This window comes from Anas platyrhynchos, chromosome 21, assembly GCF_047663525.1.
Source record: "Anas platyrhynchos isolate ZD024472 breed Pekin duck chromosome 21, IASCAAS_PekinDuck_T2T, whole genome shotgun sequence".
Lineage (NCBI taxonomy): Eukaryota > Metazoa > Chordata > Aves > Anseriformes > Anatidae > Anas > Anas platyrhynchos.
In genome coordinates, this window is record NC_092607.1 from 7,189,556 (window position 1) to 7,201,976 (window position 12,421).

Genomic DNA, 12,421 nt, shown 5'->3' on the forward strand with positions numbered 1-12,421 from the left:
GCTGATGGCATTGCACTGCCAGTGGGTGGAGAGGTAAGATGCAAGGAAGCAGTTGGCTTTTATGGGAATTTGTGGTGTTTTTCTATGAATAAAAGAATTAAGACGTTGCAGAGCTTCTGTGCTGTGTTCAAGCTGCAGAGTTGCACCTGCAGCAGTCAGTAGATGTCCACCACACAGGATCTACAGCTGCAGGTGTCGGGAGATACCCACCACCCATCACCTCTCTGGGCCATGTCCAGGCCCCTGTCCCCAGCATCCTGCTGTCCATGATGGCTTGGGGACAATGCTCAAACCTGGAGGAGACAGCTCATGTTCACGATTGCTACCTCTCAGCTCCTTCTCTCAAGTGCAGTTTAAAGTTCCCCGTGAACGCTGTTTCTTCACAACACAACAGATTCTCCAGGCACCAGACAAGGCAATTCCCAGGAGCTCTAAAACCCTGAAGTGTGTTTACACAACTCAAAATGCACTTACAGTATTATATCACCCTTCAATCTCCTCAGCTATTTTGCGTGCTGGGATCTGAAATACAAATGCAAGCCCTGGTTGTGCCATGTGCCTTACGCAGGCCTGAAATGGGTCTTTGATTACAAATCCAATGAGCTATGAATGGCAGATTCTGCAAACAAACCCCATCTCAGCAGGAGCCAGCCCTCAGGAAGGTGTGTTTTTATAGGGTATCAAAGACCTGAGAGGTGGGGCCAGAGCAGGTTTTGCTGCTAGCCTGGGCTTTGTGGGATGTCTTGGTGTGCTGTCCCCATGTCAGCTGTGGGGCGGCTCTGTGTGCTGTCCCTATAACAAGCAGACCTCTGGCTTTCAGTTCTCTCCCCTACCCAGCTGCACAGCCCATCGGCAGCGCTGATGCAGGGCCCTGTGGGAAGCAGACCTGGGTCAAACGTGACGGTCTCTATGCTGCAAGAAGTGGAGATTAAGAAAGAAAAAAAAATACCCCCCCAAAACCATACACACATAAAGACCTAGCACAACATTAACCCCCCCCCCCAAAAAAAAAAAAAAAAAAAAAATCCCACTGTTCCGATTTCAGTATTTTCCACAGAAAGACCCTCCCAGGCCTTGTTCTCAGCAGAAGACAGGCTGACCGCTTTCTATTTTTATTCTTTGTAGGAGGGTGTTTGAGCTGCCCCAGCTCCTGAATTGAAGGAAGTCCTTTCCTGAAATGTGGACAGAAGTGCTCCAGGGTTTTCTGGCTCAGGAAGTCGTTCTTCGGACCCGAGGCCGGCTCCTCTGGGGCCACAGACACCAGAAGTCCCCGTCAGGCTGGCAGAAGCCGAGTGAATGAAGTCCTGCCAAACGTGACAATTTTGGTAGTTCCTGCTCTGCAGACTTCATGTCCTCAGCAGGTTTTTGCCAGGGTGTCCCTTTCTTTTTAAAGAAGGTGCTGTGTTTCAAATCTAGGCAAAAAAATATAAATAAATCTAGTTTTGTTTGATTAACATCCTAAGGATTTCTTGAAATTAAGTTGAAAATATGTTTATTTTGAAAGTGTTTTGCTCCTTCAGATTCGTGTTTGTACTTGAAAATAAAAAGCTTGTAATTCTCTAAATGTGGCATCAGCTTCTTCCGAGATGTATAATTTGAACATTTTGAATGTAAGTGTAAGCCTTTAATGTCATAATTTCTTAATACCACTGCCACAACTGTTTAGACGTATAAGTCATTTGATTATAGCTTTATGTTAAACGAGGAACCATAATTAATATGATCATGTTTAAGTTTCTTCCCTACCGAGCATAAAGATAGAATAATCTCTCCAGAGAAAAGAGAGCTTCCTCACAGGACTAAACCAAAAGATTTTTTAACAGTTTAGCTTTTGGAAAAAGAAGTTCGAGCTGTTAGCATGTAGGATTGAAGCAGGACAAAAAATGCAGAGTGCTTTGCTTCAGAGATGGGGAGCGAGTCCTGGTGACCCTTCCTCTGTTCTCCCCTTTCCCAGCCAGGATCAGGGTGCAGCGAGATGTCCCCTGGAGCCCTCCCTTTTCCTCTTCCCAGTGCCATCCCATGGTATACCCAGAGTGAAAAGAGCTCTCTGGAAATCCTCATCTTTTAATTTCTATCTCCCATTTTTGCCTAACGTATGTCTACCAGCCATTTTCTGGAAGCAGCAAATGCATGCAGAACTACCAACCACCCCGCTGTCCTATCCAGCCTCTAGAGATGGTGCCTGACAGCTGGGGCTGAACAGGGTTGTGCTGCTCGTGGGCCTGCGCTGCCCAGCCCCTGCTCCCCGCTGTGACCACAGCACCTGGCTTTTAACTCAGCCCTGCTCTGCCAAGCTTTGAATCAGCGTTGGAGGCTTGGTTTTGGAATAGCTCATAGCTGATGCACCTGCACCGTTTCAGCGGGTGCTTGTGAAACCTGCGAGCCTGCGTGCAGGGAGACGTTTCCACGTGCCTCCAGGTACGTGCGTGTCAGCACCAAGCGTGGCGGTGCAGACCCTTTGCTGTCAGGGCATGCTGCTGCACCTTTGTAATGCACACCCCTACAGCACAGGGGTATCCTCATGCCCCAGGGTGAAGCAAGCACAGCGCTGTGCCCATCCCTGCACTGCTCTGATGCATCCCACGAGGTTCGACATGCCGGCATCCCTGGTAGGCACCCCGCTGTCTCCTGTGCAGCACGTCCTCTGCTGTCCTGTCCAGTCCTTCAGCCTGGCAGCTTTTAGCTTCTTGTGAAGGCAGTTCAGTGTTGATGGCTTCAGCAGGAGCAGAGCTAGGTGACTGGAGCTTGCTTCACCTGCACTCCAACGCCGTGTGCTTCACCCTTGTCCTCAGGTTGCTGGTCTGCCTCGGGGCACAGCCACAACCCCCAGGTTTTGGTGCAAATACGTTCACACCCATTCCCTCTACCCACAGCGATACCCCTTTATCAGCCCAGCCAGGGGAAAAGGCTGCTCTTACACTCACATTTCACCCTTGGGAGGATACATCTGACCAGGGAGTCGTCAAGAGGGTGTTGAAATAACTTGTGATCTCAAACTTGACCTCCGAATTATTTGTTTAAACTTCTGAATGCAGGGGGAGGAGAGTGTACTTCAGCTAGCTGTTTCTGCAGGGCTGAAAGGAGAAACACGCACTTATTTTTGCCTGCAGTACTCCCTTAGTAGTACTTCAGCACTAAGCATCCCTCCCAGATCTCTGCTGACATTATTAGCAGTAATGGTCAATTAGTTGTATGGGGAAGTGAGGAGGTAGGAGTAACAGAGATGTCAATTTTAGCGCTTTGGGACAAAGGAAAATTAATGTTTGCTGAGCAGGAAGGATTTAAGCCCATAGCAGGGAAGGGAGGAGAAGGAAAGACTGTAAGCCTTTAAAGAAAGGACTATAGAAAATATTTAACAATGCTTTTTAGGGCTTGCCAAACAAGCAAAATGCATTTTCACCTGCTGGTTCACATGGATTTGACTTTTGATTCGTGATTATATAAAGTGCTCTGCAACACAGGTTTTAAGCAGGGCTTGAAGGTAAGTGGATCCTTGTGCCATTGTATTGTTCAGGAGAGGAATGTGGTTTTGCACTATTGATAGACACAGAAATTTGCAGCAGGTCAGGCCTGGGCTGCTGAGGGATTAGTTCGGTATCAGCTCTTGAGACTGCCTTAAGGCAAATTGAATTTTCCACAGAAGAAGGAGGGGGAAAAAATCCTACAACTTAACTAATCACCTGCAATTGAGCATGGCAGCAGGAACCACTCAGCCCTCCACCTTGCTTGGTAACGACAGTAATTAGATGGTCAGCTTGATTGGAGCATTGCTAATCCTTGCAGAGTGGAGGGGATGCTGCCCAGCTGTGCCTGGCTGCCCTTGGGCTGGGGGTTTTAGGTGGGGAAAAGGGGAGGGTGTGCTGGGGGCTTCTGCTAGGTAATGTGTATTACTTTATAGGGCTTTGGTGCTGATCTGGGGTTCCAGAAGCTCTGTGTTTGCTGGATTTCACTCACTGAAGTCTACTTCTAGGGAGGTGGGTGTAGGAGGTGGGCTGCATGTGGGATGCTATGGGTCCTATTTGTCAGGTGCTGCTTTCCTTCTGTGTTGGGGTTGCTGTGTGGCACAGTACCCAGCTGGGTGTTAACAGGTGCTCTTGCTCCTGTTAGACTCCTGCGCTAGTTCTTTGCTTGGGGTAAGCCTTGTGGGACCAGCAGCTGCCCCAGCGTGGGGCTCAGAAGGTGCTTTGACTAAGCAGTGTCCCCATTTGTGGTCTCTGGCCTCACAGAGCTGTGGGATTCTTGTGGCTGCAGCCTACCTCTGCCTTGCTTGGAAGAGGCTCACATTAGGTAATTAAAAATATATATATATTTGCAGTGCTCCTCCTGGTGCTGTTGCTGTTAACTTTTGCCCTGTGAACCCTGCTGTGGTGTAGCTGTGTGAGTCTGGGCTGAACGCTGGGGGTGGTCGGGGAGGATAAATGGAAGAAAAACTAAAAAACTGCTGCAGCTCTGCTTTCTCCTGTGCTTTGAAGTGTCCGTGGCAGCACGGACAGCAGCTCTGAGGCCTGGTGGGCCTCCCACAACGAACGTCCCCTCCACAGCGGTGTGTGGCTGCTCGAGGGCTGGTGCCAGGTGGCACAGGCCGGCCTGGGTCCATTCTGCGAGCGGTGCTGGGGCTGTGTGGAGGCTGGGGCAAGGTGCTGGGGCTGGAGGAGCTCAGCCAGGTGTGAGTGAGGCCGAGGAGCGACCCCTCAGCTCTGTGGACCTGCAGGGACTGGCTGAGCTCCAGCTTGGCAGCGGCCACATTGGCCCTGTGGATGCTGCCAGAGGAAAGGGGCTGTCGTCTTGCATGAGTGCACGTGAAGGGTGATGCTGGAGAGGACACAAATGAACTATTCAAGCATTTTTTTTCCTTCTGCTGGCATTGGCTTGTGGTTTGGATGCTGGCTTGATCTACACGGATGCGTCTGGCTGTGTTTTTTAAGACACACTGAGAGCGAGGTGTCTGGTCAGAGGCTTATGGTGCCCTACGTCACTCCCTGGAGGTGCAGTGTGCCCTGACCCTGGATGAAGAGGCACAGAAGGGGCTAGCACTTCAAATCACAAATCTGGTTTAGTGACCTTCTCAGCACAGTACAGAAAGGCCTTGGACTTTGAAAGGATTGAAAGCAAATGACACCCATGGGAAAGAAGAGACGGAGAGGTGTAGCCAGAGCTGTTGCGGAGGTAAGGCTGCTGAGACTTGATTATTGTTCTGGGCAGTGCTGGGGCACTCAGAGCCTTGAGGGGTGGACTTCTGGGTTGTTTTTAAATTCACAGCAAATAGGTTTCCTGGAGCACAGGGTTGAAACGATCAGGGTATAAATAAGGCTGTGTCCCAGGGGTTATGTACTGCTCGTGGGTCCTCACCTGAGCTCTTGGCTTGCTCCCTGTGCTGCTCCTGCACCTCCAGGCACCTTCTGCCCTTCTTGTTGTAACATTGGCAAGAGCTCTCGTTTGTCTTTGTGCTGGGTCTCCCAGCTGAGGCCTCCCTCAGGCCACAGTGTGGAGTGCCATTGATGCGTGATAGCCGGAGGAAACAGCACTGGCATTTCTCATTCAGTGCTGCTCTGTGTTTTTGTCCCATTAACTTCAGCTTTCATCTTTAGAAAGGGGCTGAGAGCTGCCTGCTGGAATTAGAGAAAAGACACGGTGGGATTTCTCCCATACCCCTTGCTATACCTCCTAATGGATAGCAGCACACCTCCCACCACAGTCCTGGTGCTTACGGGGATGACTTTATGGTCAGGGATGGGGTTGATGCAAGGTACCAGTATTTTAACATCAGATTCCCCTAGCCCACATATCACTGCTTTTTCTTGGAGTGTGATTTAAAGCATGGCAAGGAAAATCACTTCTGCTGAGAGCAGTTGCTACAGCTGCCAGACTTACATATTTCTGGTGGCTTCGCTGATGCCTTTCAACCTTTCCATGTGCCTCTAAAACACCATTATCAAGAAAATTTAAGACCTTACCAAAGAAGCTTAGCTGTACTATTTTGTGCTCTGTGATAGAGCCCTGAAATGCTGAGCAAGGGCTTCTGAGGAAGAGCTAGGTAGCTAAATCGACACACTTTGGGAGCTTGAGGGGCTGTTTTTTGTTGTTGTTGTTTGTTTTGTTTGGTTTTTTTTTTTTGAGAGCCTTTGTCCAAGCTGGATGTAGAGGTCTGTCAGCATGAGGCAGACCAATGTCTCAGGCTTCAGCTCCTGCAAGAACCCCCTTGGAAATAATTAAACGCTGATGTCAAAGCATCTTAACAGATGGAGGAGCTCTGTGTGCACCTTACAGCCTGCTGTAAGTTAGTGGGAGAGGCTGGAGTGCCAAAGTCTTCCTGAACTCCCTCAATGTGGAGAAGCTGCAGAGTTTTATATTTCTTGGGTGTGGTAATACGAAAACATTATGACTCCTTGAGAAATTAAGGCTACTCAGGTTAAGCATTGCAAATCCCCCTTTTAGCCTTCCTTTCCAGCACAACCCCTGTTAAAAACCCTGGTTGTGTGGTTGGGTCAGGCTTGCAGGGGTGGGAAGACACCCCCTTGCCTTCAGTGCTGCACATCTCAAGTTGAAGTCCTGCTGGCAACGTGCACTGAGTCATCACAGCGGTGACTTGGTTAGGATTCTGCACTGGGAGTTTAGGGGGTGACTTGTTTCTAAAACTGGGCTTTTATTCTTTTGTCTGTGGGTGGAATTAAAAGAGAACTTACGTGCAAAGCAGTTATCAAAATCCAGAAGCATCTCACGTGCTTTGTGATAACTTACCCAAAGTCTTTTGTATTTCTGTAAAGCTGACTTCCCTTCTGCCCTCGTATTTTCCTGGGAAGCTGAACAGTTCAGTACCTCTGTTCATCTCCTTGCTAATGAGTCAACACCTCTAATGCTTTCAGAATGAAATAGGCATTCATATGTTGCAGATGCTTATGTAACATCAGTGGCAGAGGCTCATTTTTAATGAATTCATCCCTGGTGGTGTGAGTTTTCATGTGTGCAGTCACCTTTATAGCAGCCGGATAACTGCATGATTAAACCCCATCGTTGTTAGTCGAGCAGTGGTAGTTCCCTGCAGGAAAGAGGAGATGCAGAGCATCAGTGAACATGTGAAGCCCTTCCAGGTTATTCAGCAAGTCTCCTGGTTAGAACTCGAGAGTAAGAGGTTTTTTTCTTATGAAAATGAGGGATATGTGAACAACCTCACCTGAGAAAGAGCCATCTTGTTCTCTTTTTTTTCCTTTTCTTTTGCTATTTATCTTTCTTGTGAAATATGATTAGACAGAAGGATGAATTTGGCAAACAGCAGGAGAGCCTTGCCTGCTATCAGACTAGCTGGTACAACGGGGAGACAGATGCTTAACAAGCTCTCAAAGTAGGAAACTTCCAATTAGTATTGATTAGAAACATTTTTTTTTTTCTTATTGTAACTACTATAGTGTGGTGTGTGTTGTCATTAGCACTTTTTCTTGTTACAGCTGTTTTTTGGCTTTGTTTACTCATTGGAATGTGAACGAAAAGATGGCCTTTCCTTTCCTCTATATCATTACGAACCTAGTTAACTGGATTACATATGGAAACAATTTAGGGGGGAAAAACACTAGACCTGTAGTAATTGTAGAGCTGTATCTAGGCTGTTTGCTGAATGCAGTGAGAAAGGAGATAACTTTCTGCTTTTGCTGAAAGCTCAGTGAGTGGGGAAAGTCTGGGCTGCTGCAGAATAAACCCGGAGCTGGTGGCAGGAGTGCCTCTTATGTTGCAACAGCCATCCACGTACTGGCTCTTTGCTGCTTATGTAAAACTGTCAGTGCACCTGAGGGGTAAGGCCACCGTTTTTAGGAAGGAGAAAGTCATAAGCATGGAGCAGGCATTTACATCCCTGTGACCTGCTCCCTGGTTCTCGCAGCGCTGTGTCCTGGCTGTAGCTTTCTTGCATGAGGCTGCTCAGGCCCTGATTCAAATCCTGCAAAAACTACTGGGGTGACTTTCATTAACTGCAGAAACCAGATCTGGCCCTAAAAGATGGACAAAGACTTCTGACACGCCTGCTCCTGGCGAGGCTTTTATGCCTCCGGCTATCAGATGTGTGCTCCACCGAGCAGCAGCATTAAAGATGCATGGCCTGTGGCATCTCTGTTTCCTGGTGGGCTGGTGAGGGCTGCTTGGGTCTGGGTGGGGGCTGCAGTGCTGAAATTCTCCGTGGGCTCCTCTCCTGTGGTCAGGAGCTGATGAGCTCTGTGTGTCTGAGCCAGACTGTCCAGGCAGAGCCATCGGTGCCTTGATGTAAGGATGGGCTCAGAGTCAGGAGGAAATCTCCTCCTGGGGCTCTGCTCTAGGGTGAGAGCAGTGTGGGGATGCTCCTGGGAGAGGAGAGGGACCTGAGTGTGGCAGCAGAGACAGCTCCATGGAAAAGCCTCACCTGGCACCTGGAAGGTGAAGCTCCTCAAACAGCAGGTGGGGACATGGCAGGGCTGCTTCATCTGAGGGCCTCCAGGATAAAAATGCCCACAAAAAACAAGGGTTTGGGATTCAGGAACCCCCTTTGCGTTTTTTCTGTTCCCAAAGGTTGCGAGGCCAAGTTTCTTTCAGATTGGATTTATAATACATTAAATAATTGTATATTAAACAAATGTCAGACACACCCTTAAACACTTCAGCTTGTTAAATACCTGAATGCCACAGGGGATTTTATGGCTAAACACTCCATGCGCTGTGCAAACCAGCTTATCGGACAGTATTTGCTTATTCTGGGGAGAAAGCTCGCGGATGAGAACAAAGCACTGATGAGTTTCTAGTGCAGTGCACGGAGATAATGTCATAAATTGCCAATCGATAGGTGTCCAGCTGAAGGTAGAAGGGCTTTTAATGGTAGGGTAGGAAATATCAAAGCAAATTATGGGCACGACTGCTGTGACTAACCTGCTTGCCTCTGAGGACAGGTCTTGATCCAGCTTGAGCCATTGGCCTAGAAGGAAGGGGAAGGGTAGGGGCTGAGCTGCAGCCTCCTGGTGGCTCCCACCTCGCTCCTGTGGGGCAGGCTCTGCTCTTTGCGAGGCATGGATGGAGCCACTTCTCTGCTGGCTTTCCGTGCCAGTCTTTCTCTAAAATTCAAGACCATTACCCACGGCAATGGCTTATTTTAGTTACAGGAGGGGAGTGGGCATAGCTGAAAATAAAATAACGTTGTGTTATCTAAAAGCAAAGCCACCCTTCATTAAGTTCCAGCATCCAGGTGGTGCTTTGGGAGTGCCTTGCTTTGACCAACTTCTCATACAAAAACTCTTCAGCACTGACCCTTGGGCTGCCCAGGGGTGTCTGTTTTCAGGTAGCCAGAAGCTCTTGCTTCTGATTCAAAGCCCTTTTGGCACAGGAGGGTGGCTTTGAGCTGTCATTTCAAATTCTCCAATGGCAGCACCTGCGCTAATGTTAGCACAGCGAGTTCGTGTGGCACCAGGAGCGTGCCATGCCCTTGTGTCTTGACTCTAAGTTGTGTCTGGCCCATAAAGTCTTTCCATCAGAGTTTCTCGGAGGCTTGCAAACACTGGGTTAGACCAGCTTACTTCTGACCTTCAAAATTTCCAGCCAGATGCAAAGTTTGCACCTTGAGACAATCTTTCTAATTAATCTCCCCACCCTGCTGTGAAGAAGGTAAGTAACAGGCATTAACTGCGGTTCGGGGATTGGAGGAGAGGAGTAAGATGCAGAGCTGTGATAGCATAAGAGGTTTTCAGCCCACAAACCACACTGGAGGCAGAAGAAGACCGCAGCAGTGTTGTCCAGGTGGGCTTCCCCCAGAAACCGCCTGGGACAGCGCTTGCCCCATGCAGGACAGAGGCTGCACAGGGGACTCGGGCATTAGCAAAGACGTAGGGATTAATTAGCGGATTAAAGCCACGATTGCTAAGGGCTGGTGCTTGAGGTGGACTCGACTCTGGTGCAGTGTTGGGAGGTGGAAACCAGCCCCAGGTGTCAGTGCTGGGCGCTCGGCAGCCCTGCACTGGGAGCTGAGCACCCAGTGCCCCAGGCGAGGCACCCGAGGGTGGAGAGGAGCATGGGGATAGAAAGGAGAGCTCAGCTTCACGCTCGGCACCGGGCAGGTGGCCAGCTCCTGACCACAGGGACTTTAACCAGGAACCCTGCAGGCCATGGATCTCTGCCCATCGGTCTGCAATGTTTCTTTCTTGCCAAGGGTGTGAACTCTTGCAGTACGTGCACAGGTCAGCCTGGCCCTGGCTCTCTCCAGCTTTTGGAGAGGTTTGCTCTAAGCCTACTCCTGGTTTTGTGCCTACAAATGGTCCTTCCCCTGGGTAAGGCCTGGATGTTAATGCTGTGTTGCTGCTGGAGCTGGTGTGACACGCGTTACCTGTGGTGAGCTGGCCTCCATGCCCACAGGGAGGAGGAGGAACGGGTGCCAGGCAGCCGATCTGCCCCTCTGCCTCTTTAGTCCCATGGTTCTGCTGCCACTTTCAGCCTTCCCTGGGTGCCCTCCTGCCTCCTCGCTGCTGATTTCCTTCCTCCAGCTCTCCTTTTCCAGTCGCGCCCTGGTTATGCCATGTAACTATCTGCAAGGCACTGAGAGCCTTCCCATAACTTCAGCACTTCCCAAGCCCCTGAATGAGTTTATTTTTCACAGTGAATTACCAATACCAGTGCTCGTGCTGGGGCACCCTTCTCTCAGCCGTGGTCTCACCACAACAGCACCCATCTCAGCCCCGTCTCCTTGTCTTGTCCCTGGCAGCTTCCTCCTCAACAAGCCAGGCCCCACAGCCAGGTCACTCCTCCCCTTGCACTGCTCATTTCCTCCCACCATTTGTGTTCAGAGCCTCTTATCCTCATTGTTAAACCTGCAAGATTTCCCCCTTCATCCCCCTTTTCTGTCCCTATCTCTCCCACCCCTCTGTGCCCCTGCCTAGCTCACTTCACCTCTTGCCCTGGGCCAGCCCCAGTGCTCAAAGCAGCCCATTGCCATGACCAACATGTGCCTTCAGTTCTTATCTCGTGGCTCGTTTCTTCCCCCAGCCCTGGTGGTGCTGCCAAATGTCTCCTGTGAGCCTTGCCCAGCAGAGCAGATGCTGGAGCCTGGGCTGCTCCCGTGCTTCGTAGAGGCTTGTGCTCATTTGGGGCAGGTTTCAGCACAGACAGGGGCTGCTCAGGGCCATTTGAGGCCTTTAAAAAAAGAAATCTTACCATCAGCTGGAAGAACATACATCATGAGAACCTGAAAAGAAATCTTTGGAAGCATGAAATGAAGAGGAGAGGGAAAACAAGGCAGTGGGTTCGGCTGCTGCACGGGGTGACCTGTGTGGCTCCCAGGGCACTCAGCTGGTGCCGGCTGGTCCCTGCTGAGACGAGATTTCCCCACACACATACGATGCAGGGATGCCAAGCACACGAGCCCTGTACACATGAAGAGCAGGGACTTGGTTTCTGCCATCCCCTCACTTCTGCATTTTTATCCCCAGCACAAGACTGGCAGCTCCTTCTGTGTGCATGAGCTGCCGCAATCGCTGCAGCTTCCCACTTGTTTTTTATTCTCTGGAAGACTGAGTTGGTTGTCAGCGCCTGGTCTGCACGCTGAGTAACTTGCTTGTTGGGAAAACACCCGAGAAAAATCCTCTTCTTAGACCCAGGTTAAATTTTTCCAGCAAAGAGTGATCTTAAAGAAAGGAACCCGAGGGACCAAAACTAGCTGTGAAATTGCATTGAAGTCTGGATGAGGAAAGAGATGCTAGGAACCGGGTCCTTGAACATGCTGCATGCTTTAGGAGTGCTTTTTGTGGAACTTTAGGTTTGAAATAGCTTTTGTTTGTTTGTTTGTTTTAAACCTAAATCTTTGCATTCTTTTTATTTTTATTATTATTCTTTTAATAATTTGTACCAAAGAAAACCATGAAAACCTGACCAGGGAATTTTGACTGCATTAGAAAACAAACAAGCTGTATTTCTATTCTATCTCCAAATCTTTGAGTTGGCAACTGAATCGAGAGCTTTGATCTGCCAGCAAGGAGGAGGACATGCAGATGCCTGCGGGTCCTCCCTCGGCCCTGGAGCTCTCCACCTTCTCCGTTGCTGGGCTCTGGGCACGGCGAGGGCCTGCAGAGGTGGGAGCTGGCTTCTTGTCCTGCTTGCAATGCTCATACCCCAGCCTGAACAGAAAGCGAGCCTTATTTTTTTTTTTTTTTTGCTCCTGTAACTGTTCGGATGCATTTCAGCTCTCCGCGCTGACTCACTGCTCTGGCACGGAGCCAGTTTATTTATATGGTTCCCCCCCTCATTACCATACGTGCCTCAGAAAGCAGCTGTGCTTATAACACTTCTTCAATAAACAAACTAAATTATGGACTTCAGAGGACGATCCTAAGTCGCTTGGCTCTCCTGCGCCCTGGGCTAGGGCTGCAGCTGTCAGGTTTGGAGAGCCTCCCTGGGAGCCTCGGGGCCGCTGAGGCCTCTGGCTGGT

General features: G+C 49.7%; 1 protein-coding gene across 1 annotated transcript in view; it reads left to right on the forward strand.

Moving 5' to 3' along the window:
- The first annotated feature begins 3,907 nt into the window (after window positions 1-3,907).
- The window catches only part of PPP1R16B (protein phosphatase 1 regulatory subunit 16B), a 67,087-nt gene continuing 58,573 nt past the window's right edge, over window positions 3,908-12,421 (forward strand). Inside the window, exons 1-2 of the mRNA XM_072026645.1 lie at window positions 3,908-3,974; window positions 4,316-5,166. The gene's annotated coding sequence lies outside the window, so the exon portion shown is untranslated. The remainder of the gene's footprint in view (window positions 3,975-4,315; window positions 5,167-12,421) is intronic.